Source organism: Ceratotherium simum, chromosome 8, assembly GCF_057802395.1.
Source record: "Ceratotherium simum simum isolate JZ-2026a chromosome 8, ASM5780239v1, whole genome shotgun sequence".
NCBI classification, from domain to species: Eukaryota; Metazoa; Chordata; class Mammalia; order Perissodactyla; family Rhinocerotidae; genus Ceratotherium; species Ceratotherium simum.
The window spans coordinates 47,069,591-47,087,206 of NC_141907.1; positions in this window are offsets into that span (position 1 = coordinate 47,069,591).

A 17,616-nucleotide genomic window follows, 5' to 3' on the forward strand; every position below is an offset into this window, starting at 1 on the left:
CCTGCAAAGCTTTCAATTCTACTTATTTTTATCCTGTCTTTGGAGTTGGTTACTTGCTGCACTGTCTGTCTAATTTAGATACTTTCTCTCTCGTCCCACTGTTAATTCAGTGACATATCATTCTAAATTGATCTGTCAGTCTTGTGGATTTGCATTCAACATTATTCACATTTTGCTTAGCTTTATAGAGATCCTCCTACATATCTTTGACAGGGGAACATCTCACTGAGTTGTGGAAATGTGTGCTGTATACAGACAAGCATATAAACATAATCATTATTTTTACGGCTTTCTCTCTAAGTTTAAGTCCAGTCTTTCTATCCAAAACAAGTTTCCATGTTATCAGATGGATTACAATGCAACATATACCTGAATATTTGTCATTTATAACTTATTATTTTAAAAACACTTCCCAGAAGAATAAACTACAGTATTAACTTTATTCGGAAGCAGAATAAGGATTGTATATACCGTGACACATGATTCCATACATTTTCAAATGATTGGAGGAAAAAGTGAACTACGCGATATACTAAAATATAGAAATCCCATAACCAGACCTTTTACTTAACCAATATAATTTCGCCTGAAACACAGAAATATCAGCAACATCCCAGGAATTCAGGATTATTGGTTACCCGGTTAGCTTTTTTTCAAAAGATGTAAATGAAGTAGTGGGAAACACTTTACTTTGTTTAAAGGAAATATTTAATATATGATAATATTGGATAGGTCATAGTTTTATAGTGTATGAGCTTTGAAAGTTAGATCGAAATAAATGTACTGTTGCCCAAAGTGAACATAAAAGAGCTGGATCAGATCAGTGGTTTAAAAAACATTAACAGAAAAACCACTTTTTTTAGATAAAATCCGACAAGAATGTCTGATGTTCAAAGCGGATACACTGAAGCTGCTCAAGTTCAAAGTTGATTGGACATCTGAGAGCCCTGCTTATTCCTCCCGCTGACACCCCCCTCCACAGCCTCAGAGGGGTTGGCTGGGGCTCTAGAGGTTCTGTAGAGACTAGCACGAAAGACTTTTGGCTTCAAATATGTTTTGAAATTTATAGAGCTGTAAAAGTCTTTATATATCCTTACCCTTTCAATTCCTAACTCATCCACTTTTGGAAAAATTTCTCTGGTAAGACGAAGTAAATCAGCATGCACGTTTCACTAATGTGTCATTGACGTTCTGCTCTGAATGGATAGATGTTTACTGCTGAGCATCCTGCTAAATTTTGCTGTGTCAACTGTGGAGGTAAAAATTCCTGACATGCATAGCATCACAATCACGAATGTTTTCACCTATATTTACTTGCGATGAGATAAAGTTGAAAGGCAAAGTACTGAGAAATCAAGAGGCTTTTACACTTGCCTGGTATGGGAGCAATTACTTCTAGACTTTCTCCCTTCTTCATGTTAAACCAAAGTAATAGAGAAATCCTGGAAGCTACAAAGATTATCAACATTAACAAAAACTTGAACATACATGGATAGTGGTCAACACAGTATCCATCGTTCAGTTTTCTCCTGTGGCTTATTCAAGGGAAAAAAAGAAGAAGAAATTGAAAGAAAAACCACGTAATGAATCATAGTGAATAATGTGTAAGCTTATTCAAATGGTAGCCCCAATTGTAGCCATTTTGCTAAATATTGTATTGTTATCAGAGCTGATCTGCATAAAATTTGGCACTTGGCATGGGGCTATTTATACATGGAAAACTTCTTCTTGATCCTGATTATTAGAGGTCATTGAAAGCAGTTTGCAGTTACACGGCAAGAAAAGCAATCTATTTTAACACTCCTGCTATCTGGAACTATATAGTCTTGAACTCATCATTCAGTAGAACATAATGCTGGCCTATTATATTAATGAATAATACTAAGTGGACTTATTGAGCAGAAAGTATCAAAATCTATACACTTCATAGAAAGACACAAGTATTACAATACGTATGAGAAAAAATCCCAGAAAAAAAACAAAGGCCTGTGAAATTTTAGGAAGCTAATGGTCTGGAATATACTATGCTATCCCTTCTTAGGTACAAGACAAGTGGTCGCACCTTGCGTCTGCTGCCACTAAGAAAGAGGCAGAGCACTTGGGACTTTATTATACGCTTCCACTTCTTCTATTGGGTGACTTCAATGGTTGTCAGTTTCAAGTGAGGCCCAGTATAAGACTTCTCTTAAGAAGGTCCAGGCTGTGAGAAAAGCTGCTATCCCACTTAAGACTTAAGATTCAATAGACTCAATATTGCTAGAGGTATCTGTGATGAATAATGATGGCATGTGGAGTCAGGAATGTCACAGAATAGACTCCTGGGGTCCTGAAATAGGCGATATCCTCCTCAGAAGAGAACTGTTTTCTCTTCTACAAAGAGTTATTGGTATCCATGTAGAGAATGATCCTCTGATCATAATACATTAATTCTAGGCAACCAAGGATAGCCTTCATGAGTTATTTGTCATCCAATTCCCCAATGCAAAAGGTTAGGCAGACATAGCAGCGATCGGTTGCATGATGTTAGTGGTACGATCAGAAACTGGCCTGATCAGGTGCAAAAGATGTGAAGAAGTAGTTGTTTCACAGTCGTAAACAGTTGTCCTATACTCTCATATCACCATCTCTTTTGCAACAATGCCACACGTATAGCCTCATGGGAGGATCCCAATAATCAACTCATGGAGGAAGAAAGGACATGAGTCTTTACCGAGAGGTTGGTGTGAAATGTGGGGGTAAGCTGGACAAAATAGCTGCTACATTACTGCCCCTACGTAAGTTGGTCTTGAGGACAGAAGTGAAGGGAAATACTTCCAACCACCAGAGCTGCTAGTGGAACATTTGGTGGTTCACATACCATGAAAGGAAAAGGAAGCTAAGATATGGATATGCTGTGATGCCTGGGGGATGGAGAATAACTCGGCTAGATGATCTGAGACCTGGGACTTGGACAAGAATTATGTGAATAAACCTAAGGAACTGGGCATGTAGATCTTTATGTTTCTCATATAATGCCAATCAGAGATCATCCAACAGATGAGGTTCTCGAAAACCAGATGGACAGGATTACTCAACCCGCGGGTGCAGCTAGCTTCTCTCTTTAGCTTACCCTAGAGTGGACATGCACCCACAAACAGTGGAAATGGTGGCAGGGGTGGAGCTATGGTTGTAGCCAACAGCACAGACTATCTCACCACAGCTGGTCTAGCTCCTGACATTTTCAGTCTGCTACTAGTAGAGGCTGGTGTTGAGCTCTGGAGACAGCATTATATTTTGGAGAGACCAGCCATCCACTAGGTGGTAGTTCATTAAAATTTAGTACTTTCCACTTACAAGGAGAATTGATTCATCCTTCAAAGAATTTATACATCACCTGGATACTGAGATATCTTCTCTGTCCACAGTAACTTTATAATACCTTTTGTCGATGGCATTCGGAATGCCTGATCTATCACAATGGTAACCCACACATGACCTTGAGGAAAGAGACACTTTTAAAGTATAGGAGTGGATCAGTGAGCTCGAAGCTATAAGATTATGTCATATATTATATACCTCTTCACCCAGAAGCTGCTGGATTAATACAACATTGACAGGGCCCACTGAAGTCTTATTTTGGCTAAATCTACAGCTTGGACAAATCACCTTGAAGGGTCAGGATAACGTTAAAATGGACAATATGGCCTGGTATTTCACCCATAAAGAGAAATTACAGGTCTAGGAATCAAGGAATAAAATAGGATGGACCCTTCTCATTATCACTCTTACTCACCCACTTGTGGAATCTGTGTTTTCCATCTCTGCAAACGTATGCTTTGCTAGATTTGAAGTCTATGTTCTGAAGAGTTCAACACTTCAATCAGAGTATAATACAAGATTTCACTGAACTGGAGGCTATGCTTACCACCTGCCCACTTTAGACTCCTCATGCCAACAGGCCAAGCTGCAGAAAAAATAATTTCTCTATTGGCTGATGTAATCAACCCTGATAGATATGAGAAGATAGGGTTGTGAATACATAATGGAGAAAGGGAGGTATGTTTGCAACACAAAAGATCATTACATTATCTCCTAGAATTTCTCTGCTCAGTGATCACTGTGAAGGGACAACTGCAGCAACACGCACAAGGCAAATAAGTGCTCTTATATCTCTTGATGAAGGTCTGGGTCATCCTAGTAAAGTCTAGACTGGGTGGTGAAGGAGATTGATGATGAATATCAAATATTGCCCTAGGACCAGCTGCAGAAGCAGTGACTGTAGAGTGTTTTGCTAAACTTGTTTAAGTTTTTTTAGGAAATTACAAGTGATCACACCTTGAATATTTAGACTTCCTCAGAAGTCAAAATGAGGCTTCGGACAGAGTTCCATGACATCTGTTGTAGCAGGAGCCACACCAACTTCAGCACTCAAGTCAGATACCACGAGGAAACAGGCTGTGGCTTTCCCAGATGTAAGCCACACCCTGATGTGAGGTTGAGTAAATGCTCTGTTGAGTAATATTTGATCAATGAAAGGAAAAACAAAGTTATCACATAAATTGGTTGTCTTTTCTTCCCCACATAGACTGTTTGAGATGCATAAAATCCATTCACCTTACCTGAAGATATCCAGTGTTATTGAGTGACCTGCTACGTTTTCCTGTGACCCTAAGGTCAGCTTGATAAGACACCAACTTCATTTTTCTTTTTCCATTGTCTGCCTCACTTTTCCTTCTTCCCTCATTCTGGATCTTTTGGAATTGCTCACCTGAAGTAAGTGTAACACGCTTTGTCTCAGCATCTGTTTTCTAAGAACCTTGGGCTAAATGTGGAGCCACATTCAGAGAGGAAGAGTTCTCTTTGACAGAGCTCTTTACTTCCCAAGCAGAACAGCTGTTCCAGGAAAAGGCAGGGGGTACAAAACTGTAGATTTCCATCCCAACACTCACTATCTGATGTTGAGTATATATATTACCCAGCAAGATTTCTTCTTCTCCTAAGGTTATTTCCTCTCAAAATTTCCTCTTTGTTGTCTCACAATCTGTTCTCTATCAGGTTATCCTCAGTCCTTCAGACATGTCTGAAGTCTAGTTGTTGACCTGGTCCAATGCTTCCCAATTGTGCACCTGGGCCCAAACATACAAGAGACCAGTTTAGTGTCTTAGAACACGACCATTAAGGAAACACTGATGTTTTAGCATAAGAAATAACCCTTGTTATATATTTTGAGGCTTGTTTCAAAAGTTTAGTGCATACATTCATGGACTAAACTAAAAGGTTTCCTTGAGAAAGGTTTGCACTACCATTTTAACCCTTGGTTCTTTCTAACAGATACAGATCTGAAAGTATTCATAAAAACTTTCATCTCCAATTTCAAGATGGTTCCACCTTATCACCCAAAATTCAACTCAAGACCTCCAAGGAAGAGAAAGAATGTGAAGATATGTAAAAAAAAATGACAAGACATCTGGAGGTCCTCCTGCCACTGCTGAATCCATGACAGTGAAATTCTTGTTCTCTCAGACCAGGTCACCATGGTAACCAACAGAAAAGGACTCTGCCACCGCCAGACTGTCTCACTCTCTCTAAAAGCTGGGAAGTGTGTATATTTCTTTTTAAAAATTTGCTTTAAAATTTATATAAGATGAGTACCTGGTATCTTATCTAACTCAATCCTGTCTCTTTATTTGAAGTCAAATTTTAAACAGCTTTGTCCTAGTAGTCCAATATTCTGGGACACAAGATATGAAGATTCTTTCAAATAGAAATATATATTTGTAAAACGATTAAGCTCAATAAATTTTTAGCTGATAAAAACAATGCTTTTGAATATATGTATACACACATATGTGTGTATGTGAATACATGTAACTAGATATACATATATGTTTAATATATATTTAAGTAAATATTTAAATATGTAAGTAAATGTATAAGTATATATGTGTGTTAGTATACGTGGGTGCACACGTGTGTGTAAGGAATGAAGGAATGAATGTAAATACATGGACTATTAACATTGCAACAAATTCCAGAGATTTTTCCCATAGTTTTCAATAATGCATACCATACACAGATGCAGACATACACACACAGGTCCCCAAGTTGATGTTGACTGGTTATAAATTCCTGGAATGGGACACCTGCCCTGTCTTTGTAATCTGAATAATGGCTCTAATTCTCAAAGCAAAGAATTATCAAGGTAACGTCTTAGATGTTGTATAATATGAATCCTCTTCCATTTTTGTATACTTCCTCATTTTAACTTTCTATGTCTATATTAGCTTGTTAACCAAACAGTCAATGATTACAAGATGTCTGGTAAATAGTAGACATTCAATATAAAACAATACTAAAATTGAAGTTTTATTCAAAACACAAATTTCTTATTTTACCTATTGCCTAACATACAGTTTATAGCTGACTTCACTGCTGTCTCCTTGCTTCCTACAGTGAGTGCTGAAATGACTGTATTATCTTCTAGGACAAACATATAAATATGTAACTAGTATCTTTTTAAATGTCTGTCTTTCATTTTACTAAAAATGTTAAAACTGATCCAAACAAAAAGACAGCAGCTGCCATAGTTAGAAACTGTAGGTATGAGTATCAACTTACTATGAGAATTTCACCATCTGCATTCTCCTTCTTTGTTGCACCCTGGGGACAAGACACAAGGTGTTAGAGAACTGGGCAATAATAGAAAAGGAAATTCTTCTGTAAGAATAAAGTGTCTGAATAAAATAAGACTCCAAGTCATATTTTCTACCCACAAGAGGAGCCTAAGGGCAGTAATGCAAACTACCTCTTATCAGGATCAGTGAAATAGTATTGCCTGATTACATGCTCATAAAACCTACGGCCAAATGGGTGGGGGTAGCATGGTGAGATATACGCTAATCACATCTACTAAGATCAGATCAACCTTTTAGTTTTGCACAATTTGTACATACATAAAACCTCAACCTGGTGGGTGGTGGGGAGCAGAACCAACATGTACGCTAGCCCAACATGTTAGGGTTTCCTTAGAGTGAACATTTTACTCTTAGCCTTCACGGCTTCATGACATTTGGTCCCAATATACGGATGCATAGTGCTTTTTTTGCTCTCCAAAACCTGGAAGGTGGAGTCTCTGGCTGAAGGTTTTGGAACGTGCTCTGATAAGAACTAGCATATTAGATCTAATATATAGCAACATCCTACGCAGCTGTTGGGAAATAAGAAAGCATCTATACTCAAACGCACCACGGCAGAAACCACTGAGGTGTTACGGAATTATGGCCCTTTACCCCTACTCCTATGTGGGTGTGGTATATATTAATATAAATATTTGGCTTATGTAGGTTTGACTATCTTATAATCTTTTGTTGTGCTGAATAACTCTGTAATAAATATAAGTGGTTTGAAAAAAATACTTCTCATTGGTTTTCACAATACCACGTTAAATTGGTGGAGTAAATGTGGTCTTTGATTAAGGCCCTGCATTCAAAGAAGGCTCTTCAGTCTGGACTCTTCTTTTGTTTGTTTCAGATATTATTCTTGTTGTGACAAATATTCCTTCAATTAAAAATGATAAATTCTCCCTTCTCTGTTTGACCAGTGAACTTGTAAGTAGGGAAATATCCTGGCAAGTCTTGGTGAGAAGGGAATAGAGTGAATATCAAGAAGAAATCACAGTCTCAATTCAGATGTTCATATGTTGAGTAGAGATCCTTCAGAGAACCATTGCCAGAGACAAGTTCTTGGGTATATTAGCTCCAAACACTCTTTTTTTTCTTTGCTGAGGAAGATTCACTCTAAGCTATCACCTGTTGCCAATCTTCCTCTTTATGCTTGAGGAAGAGTGGCCTTGAGCTAAGATCTGTGCCAGTCTTCCTCTATTTTGTATGTGGGTCACCACCACAGCATGGCAGCCAACAAGTGGTGTAAATCTGCACCCAGAACTGAACCCGAGCCACTGAAGTGGAGTGCGCCCAACTTAACCAGTAGGCCATGTGGCCGGCCCCCAGATGCTCTTTGCTTTAGTAAAAATATTGAGACTTGTTCATAACAACTATACATCTATTGCTTATTAAATTAAATATACAGTCTGTAAAAATATTCGTCCTGGATTTTTAATGATAAAAATTTGACATAAGTTCTTTTTGGACTTACTCTTAAATAGATAATTATGTCACATAATTGAAAAAATAAAAATAATAAAATAAAATAGCTCCCATATTGATCATTTACTATGTATCCATGGTGTGCTTTTTATGTGCTATCTCTAATTCTCTTCAAAATAGATATTATTGTTCAAATTTCAAGGTAGATATTATTGTTCAAATTTTATGAAACAGGATATAGAGGCTAAAAAAAGAGTAAATCCTTTGCACATACTCACATAGCTAGTAAGTATAAAGTCAAGATCCAAACCCAGAGGTCTCCAACTCCAAATTTGATGTCTGCTGTAATTCCATTCTAACCCAACCATTGCTATAAGACTTTCTTATGTTCATAAAGAATCCTTTGTAATTAAGACATTTTTCACTCTGTGTGTACAAGATTTCTTAAGGTTTGGTTATAACGATTTTCCCTTTGGAAGGGAGGAAAGGGGAGCAAAGTCTCTATATGGGATAATAAGCAAAGACATTTTACAAATGATCACTTCATGCTCAAGAAATAAAAGTATTCATCATAAAGATCATTTGACTAGGAATATATTGTTTTGAGTAAATACATCAAAGATAAATTTGTATGAGACCAGATTGTTACTGGAACAGAGTGAGTTAAAATCAAAGCCTTCGGGAGGGAGTCAAGATGGCGGCGTAAGCAGACTCGGAACTCACCTCCTCCCATGGACACAGCCAATTTACAACTACTCATGGAAAAATTACCCCTGAGACAGAACTGAAAGCTGGATAAGAGGAACTCCTGCAACAACGGACAATCCTAACTGAGGTAGAAGAGGCAGAGACTCCCTTCTGGAGAGGAAAAACGCCGCCTTCACAAGCCGCCAGCTTCACGGCCACCGGGAGCAGCTCACAGGTACGCAGCCTCCCTGGAGGCGCGGGGCCCTGAGCCGGGAGCGCCCCTGCTGTGGGCATTTTGTGGACCCAGCACAATCGAGACCAGCGGCATAATATCTGACTGTGCCTGCTACTAAAGCATTGGGGAGCACCCCCAGAAAACCCGGTTCACAAAGAAACTAAAACTGGCTCTTAAAGGGCCCGCGCGCAAACTCACCCGTTTCAGAAAGCATCCTAAAATCACCAGAAAGAAAGGTGCACAGTGCTGTGGTGAAAAGAGACTCACCTAATAGGCCCTGAGTGCATCTTGGTGAGGGGTGAGACTTCTCCAGGGACTGGGACATTGGTGGCAGCCATTGTTGTGGCCTGGTGTGGGCGTGCTGACACAGACGCCATTGGAGTTCTCCCTGGGGCCTGCTAGCCCAGAGTCTGCCCCACCCACTAGAGCACCGATTTAATCCAGCTCAGCCAGGGCAGGCAGCCCACCCTAGAGACTGGCCCCACCCAACAACAAGCCCTCAGGCAACTTGTGGGCCTGTATAGATTGGTGACTGGATTCTCTGCAGCCTGGCAACTGAGCCGACTTGAGCAGGGCAGGGTGTGCACAAGGAGCGGGTGGAGAGTGTGGGTGGGTGTGTGGGGCTCCCGCCGTGGAGAGACTGGGTCCACTTGGGGAGGTCGGGGGGCTCACACGGGGCAGGACTGTGTTGACTGTTTGTGTGGACCTGTGGGCGGCAGGGATGTCAGCTGCAGAAGACTTGTGCTTCTCAAAGACCCACATAGGAAGTTTGCCCCACCGTCCAAAGCCTGAAACGATTGGGTGCTCCTGTGCCTGAGGCCAGCCCCACCCAGCTGCAATCCTCAGAGAGCTGACAAGAGACCTAATAGGCTAGAGGCTTACAGCAATTGTAAGGCCCTGAGCCTAACAACCTGCCACGCTGGGGGCCTACTAACTTAAAAGAAATATTGCAACACAAATGTGGTATTAGAACTTACAGCCAACTGTGCTGGGGCTCCCCAGACCTGATAAAGAGACTGAAGGGCCCACAACAACTACAAGCAGCTGAGCATTACAACAGCTGGCCAGGAGCATAACTTGGACTCCCTGGGTGCTTACAGGGAGAGCAAACAGGCCACAACAGAAGGACACACGTAGCCCACATAGGGGTCACCCCTGGAACATTGAGAACTGAGGGAAGCACACTGGAAGCCTCCTAAGGCATCACTTACATAAGGTCACCTATCCAAGAGCGGGAGACGTAGCTGACCTACCTAATATGTAGACACAAGCACAGGGAAAGAGGCAAAATGAGGAGGCAAAAGAATACATTCCAAGTAAGGGAACAGGACAAAACCCCAGAAAAGGAACTAAGTGAAACAGAAATGAGCAACCTACCCGACAGAGAGTTCAAACTAAGAGTGTTAAGGATGCTCACTGATCTGGGGAGAAGAATGGATGAACTCAGTGAGAATGTCAACAAAGAAATGGAAGACATAAAAAAGAACCAATCAGAAATGAAGAATACAATACTGGAAATGAAAAATTCATTAGAGGGACTGAAAAGCAGAGTAGAGGATACAGAAGAACGGATCTGTGAGCTGGAAGAAAGACTAGAAGAAATTATCCAAGGTGAACAGGTAAAAGAGAAAAGAATTTAAAAGAGTGAGGACAGTCTAAGAGACCTCTGGGACAACATCAAGCGCACTAACATCCGTGTTATAGGTGTCCCAGAAGGAGAAGAGCGAGACAAGGGGGCAGAGAATCTATTCCAAGAAATAATAGATGAAAACTTCCCTAACCTAAGGAAGGAAACAGACATCCAGGTACAGGAAGCACAGAGAGCCCCAAACAAGATAAACCCAAAGAGGCCCACACCAAGACACATCATAATTAAAACGTCCAGAATTAAAGATAAAGAGAGAATCCTAAAAGCCGCAAGAGAATGTCAAGTTACGTACAAAGGAAACCCCATAAGGCTATCAGCTGACTTCTCAGCAGAAACCTTACAGGCTAGAAGAGAATGGCATGATATATTTAAAGTGCTAAAAGGAAAAAACTTACAGCCAAGAATACTCTACCCAGCAAGGTTATCATTCAAAATGGAAAGAGAGATCAAAATTTTCCCAGATAAGCAAAAATTAAAGGAGTTTGTCCCCAAGAAACCAGTGCTACAAGAAATGTTAAAGGGACTGATTTAAGGGGAAAAGAAAAGACCACAAATAGGAAATATTATCTATTTCCATGATAAGAGGGTAATGGATACAAATGCACAAAAATGAGGTTAGATATGATATCAAAAACATAAAAGGAGGGAGGAGGGGAGTTAAGAGTACAGCTTTCAGACAGAGGTCAAACTAAAGTGACCATCAATTCTGTATAGAAGAAGAAAGGAACAGAGAAGGACAACTAAAACACTGAGAAAAAAAAAAAGTTAAAAATTGGCAGTAAGTACATACTTATCAATAGCTACTTTAAACGTCAATGGACTAAATGCTCCAATTAAAAGGCATAGGGTGGCTGACTGGATAAAAAAACAAGACCCATATATATGCTGCATACAAGAGACACACTTCAGATCTAAAGACACTCAGAAACTGAAAGTGAAGGGATGGAAAAAGATACTCCATGCAAATGGCAATGAAAAGAAAGCTCGGGTAGCAGTACACATATTAGACAAAATAGACTTTAAAACAAAAACTGTAAAAAGAGACAAAGAAGGGCATTACATAATGATCAAGGGAACAATCCAGCAAGAGGATATAACACTTGTAAATATCTATGCACCCAATGTAGGTGCACCTAAATATATAAAGCAATTATTAACAGACATAAAAACAGAAATAGACAGTAACACAATAATAGTAGGGGACTTTAACACTCCACTTACACCAACGGATAGATCATCCAAACAGAAGATCAATAAGGAAACATTGGCCTTAAACGACACACTAGAACAGATGGACCTAGTAGATATATACAGAGCATTCCATCCAAAAACCGAAGAATACACGTTCTTTTCAAATGCACATGGAACATTCTCCAGGATTGATCACATATTAAGCCACAAAACAAGTCTCCATAAATTTAAGAAGATTGAAATAATACCAAGCATCTTTTCTGACCACAATGGTATGAAACTAGAAATCAACTATAGGAAGAAAATCAGAAAAGCCACAAATATGTGGAGATTAAACAAAATGCTACTGAACAATGACTGGGTTAACGAAGAAATCAAAGAAGAAATCAAAAAATACCTGGAGACAAATGAAAATGAAAATACCACATGCCAGAATTTATGGGGTACAGCAAAAGCGGTTCTAAGAGGGAAGTTTATAGCAATACAGGCCTATCTCAACAAACAAGAAAAATCTCAAATAAACAATCTAACAATGCACCTAAAGGAACTGGAAAAAGAAGAACAAACAAAGCCCAAAATCAGTAGAAGAAGGGAAATCATAAAAATCAGAGCAGAAATAAATGAAATAGAGACCAAAAAAACAATAGAAAAAATTAATAAAACCAAGAGCTGGTTCTTTGAAAAGGTCAACAAAATTGACAAATCTTTAGCTAGACTCACCAAGAAAAAAAGAGAGTAGGCACAAATAAGTAAAATCAGAAATGAAAGAGGAGAGGTTACAACAGACACCTCGGAAATACAAAAGATTATAAGAGAATACTATGAAAAGCTATATGCCAACCAATTCGACAATCTGGAAGAAATGGATAAATTCTTAGAATCATATAACCGTCCAAAACTGGATCAAGACGAAGTAGAGAATTTTAATAGACCAATCACCAGTAAGGAGATCGAAACAGTAATCGCAAACCTCCCTAAAAATAAACGTCCAGGACCAGACGGCTTCCCCGGTGAATTCTGCCAAACATTCAAAGAAGACTTAATACCTATCCTTCTCAAACTCTTCCAAAAAATTGAGGATGGGGGGAAGCTCCCTAACTCATTCTACGAAGCTGACATTACCCTGATACCAAAACCAGACAAGGACAACACAAAAAAAGAAAATTACAGGGCAATATCCTGATGAACATTGATGCAAAAATCCTCAACAAAATACTAGCAAATCGCATACAACAATGTGTTCAAAAGATTATACACCATGATCAAGTAGGATTTATTCCAGGTATGCAGGGATGGTTTAACATTCGCAAATCAATCAACGTAATGCACCACATTAATAAAATGAAGAATAAAAATCACATGATCATCTCAATAGATGCAGAGAAAACATTTGACAAGATACAGCATCCATTTATGATAAAAACTCTGAATAAAATCGGTACAGAAGGAAAGTATCTCAACATAATAAATACCATATATGAGAAACCCACAGCTAATATCATCCTCAATGGTGAAAAACTGAAAGCCATCCCTCTAAGAACAGGAACCAGACAAGGATGCCCACTGTCACCACTCCTATTTAACATAGGACTGGAAGTCCTAGCCAGAGCAATCAGGCAAGAGAAAGAAATAAAAGGGATCCAAATTGGAACGGAAGAAGTGAAACTGTCACTATTTGCAGATGACATGATTTTATATATAGAAAACCCTAAAGAATCCACCAGAAAACTTTTAGAAGTATTAAACGAATATGGTAAAGTTGCAGGATACAAAATCAACATACAAAAATCAGTTGCATTTCTGTACACTAACAACGAAGCAGCAGAAAGAGAAATGAAGAATACCATCCCATTTACAATTGCAACAAAAAGAATAAAATACCTAGGAATAAACTTAACCAAAGAGGTGAAAGATCTTTACACCGAAAACTATAAAACATTTCTGAAAGAAATTGAAGAAGACACAAAGAAATGGAAAGATATTCCGTGCTCTTGGATTGGAAGAATTAACATAGTTAAGATCCATACTTCCTAAAGCCATCTATAGATTCACTGCAATCCCTATCACAGTTCCAACAACATTTTTCACAGAAATAGAACAAAGAATCCTAAAATTTATATGGAACAGCAAAAGGCCCCAAAAAGCTAAAGGAATCCTGAGAAAAAAGACCAAAGCTGGAGGTATCACACTCCCTGATTTCAAAATATACTACAAAGCTATAGTAACCAAAACAGCATGGTACTGGCACAAAAACAGACACACAGATCAATGGAATAGAATCGAAAGCCCAGAAATAAACCCACACATCTATGGACAGCTAATCTTTGACAAAGGAGCCAAGAATATACAATGGGGAAAAGAAAGTCTCTTCAACAAATGGTGTTGGGAAAACTGGATAGCCATATGCAAAAAAATGAAAGTAGACCCTTACCTTACACCATACACAAAAATTAACTCCAAATGGATTAAAGACTTGAATGTAAGACCTGAAACTGTGAAACTTCCAGAGGAAAACATAGGCAGTACGCTCTTTGACATCGGTCTTAGCAACATCTTTTCAAACACCACGTCTGACAGGGCAAGAGAAACAATAGAAAAAATAAACAAATGGGACTACATCAAACTAAAAAGCTTCTGCACAGCAAAGGAAACCATCAACAAAACGAAAAGACAACCTAACAATTGGGAGAAGATATTTGCAAACCATACTTCTGATAAGGGCTTAATCTCCAAAATATATAAAGAACACATGCATCTCAACAACAAAAAAACTACCAACCCAATTAAAAAATGGACAAAAGACCTGAACAGACATTTCTCCAAAGAAGATATACAGATGGCCAACAGACACATGAAAAGATGTTCAAAATCACTAACTATCAGGGAAATGCAAATCAAAACTACAATGAGATATCACCTCACGCCCGTCAGAATGGCTATAATTAACAAGACAGAAAACAACATGTGTTGGAGAGGATGTGGAGAGAAGGGAACTCTCATACACTGCTGGTGGGAGTGCAAACTGGTGCTGCCACTATGGAAAACAGTATGGAGATTCCTCAAAAAATCAACGATAGAACTACCATATGATCCAGCTATTCCACTGTTGGGTATTTATCCAAAGAACTTGAAAACACCAATTTGTAAAGGTACATGCACCCCTGTGTTCATTGCAGCGTTATTCACAATAGCCAAGACTTGGAAGCAACCTAAGTGCCCATCAAGGGACGAATGGATAAAGAAGCTGTGGTATATATACACAATGGAATACTACTCAGCCATAAGAAACGATGAAATCCAGCCATTTGTGACAACATGGATGGACATTGAGGGTATAATGCAAAGTGAAATAAGTCAGAGGGAGAATGTCAAATACCGTATGATTTCCTTCATTAAGTAGTAGATAATAACAACAATAAACAAACACATAGAGACTGAGATTGGATCAGTGGTTACCAGAGGGGAAGGGGGGAGGGAGGAGGGTGAAAGGGATAATTCAGCACATGTGTGTGGCGATGGGTTGTAATTAGTATTTTGGTGGTGAACATGATGTAATCTACGCAGAAATAGAAGTACAATGATGTACACCTGAAATTTTTTACCATGTCATAAACCTATGTTACTGCAATACACAAAAATTAAAAAAAAAAAAAAAATCAAAGCCTTCACCAGAAGTAGTTGTCACACAAAGTAAAAATTTTTCTTCTTTTGGTGAGGAAGACTGGCTTTGAGCTAACATCTGTGCCAATCTTCCTCTACTTTGTTTATGGGATGCCACTACAGCATGGTTTGATGAGCAGTGTGTATGTCCGCATTCAGGATCTGAACCTGAGAATCCCAGGCTGCTGAAGCCGAGCCGGCGAGCTTATCCACTATACCACTGGGCTAGCCCCCAAAGTAAAATTTTACTTGCAGGAAATAAAGGAGACTGCAGGGAATAACTTTGCAAAGTTGTGGCTCCCCAAGGAAGGGGAAGCAGGTGCCTTTTATTTGAGCTGGGAATGAATATTCAAAGGGGGAGTTTGGGCAGGAAATGAATATTCCAAAGGAGAGCTCTGTAGTGGCACGTGGAGGTGGGGTAAAGCTGGCATAGGCCCAGGTGCTGTTCATGCCTGCCTGTGCCTAAAATTGTGCTATAGCTCCCCCGGGAAAGGATTTTACTACGTTTATGAAGCAAAGCTTACTGTTGTACACTTCTCCGCCCATCTGCATAGGCGTCACTCTTGCAGTGGGGTTTTGGACTGGTTTACGGTGGTTGGTGTTTAGACCTTCTTCCTGGAACATGGCTGAAACCAACAACCTCGAAGACGTTGGAGAAAGGAGCACCTGCACTTCTCAGCTAAACCAGAGAAATAGGTCGGACAAGACAACAGAATTAGGTCAGAGAAGAGAAATGGATCAGTCAAAAGAAATAGGTCAGAGACCATGGCTGGTGACAAGATCATGGGCATATTTTGAATTCTACTATTTGTTAAACTTTGTTTTCTTAAGTGAGACAGAACAGCTGAGACAGTAATGGTCACCAGTCTCTCTGAATGGGTAATCAGAGGAGATGATCCAATGAAAAGGAAGCCCTCTATTTGTGTTGGGGTGGATCAAGTGAAGAACAGCCTCTGCTTTTGTAGATGGTAAAGGAGCGAGAACACCATTAAAGGATTGAGATAGAGCTTGGCACATCCCTTCCCGACACCCTATTTTTTATCTGCACGCATCTTGGCAGAACCTTGAGTACGACCCAGCATTCTCATATTTCAAGGGGAATCACTAAAATAGAGAGAGCTGTTAACTACTTCTACATCCACAGGTATTACCCAAGGGCTATATTAGTATCCTGCACTGTAAACAGGACTGAGAGAAGGGAATGAGTAGTTGGTAAACATATTGTTGTCTACTATATACAATTAACATATCTATCTTCTTTATGTAAGGACTTGTTGGATTGCTCAAGTTGCAGATAAGCTGTCTTAAACTCAGAAATCTGTCTTTAAATTTCTTAAATTAAATTAGAAGTTATTCTGCAATATATGGTGCATTTATCATTTGGTGTTCTGCTATTTATGTATAACGCTTTCTATATCGCTACTGTGTTCACAATCATAATTTTAATGGCTCCATACAATCAAGGTTATATTTACATAATTACCTTAGTGAAAAATATTTAATTGCTGTTGTTGTTTAACTTTTAGCCACCCCTAAATATTCTTCTTATGGAAATCTTTGGATAGGACATTCATCCTTTCCAGTATCAGTTAATATCCTTAGAGAGATTCAGAGAAGAGGAAATATTGGCTATCTGCCTCCCATTTAAAAATGGTTAAAAGATAGTGTGCCACAAAGACAGAGACATTTTGTCCCCTTGATGGCCACTTCTCTACATATAACATAATTTTGGAAACATGTATCCCTGTCTATTATATTTTTCTTGGGCTTAGCATGAATTAGAGCACAATAATGCATTTTTTCTTTAAAAAAATATAATTAAAAACAAAATTTTGCCCTGACAGCAAGCTACAAAGATAGTCCATTTGGATTGCCAACACAAAAATTTTGGATTAAATATGTTTTTATTGAACTTTATATTGTCATATTGTTTAAGCTATGTCCTCAATATTCAGCTATAGAAATTTTACAGATGATAATATTGTGACAGCAAACCACAAATCCTATTTTTTCAAGTATCTGTGACAAAAGTATTTTGATGTATCTTCATGTGCTGGTTTTTATCCTTGACTATGCAAATGTGTGCTTGGATTATAATTGATGTTGAATTC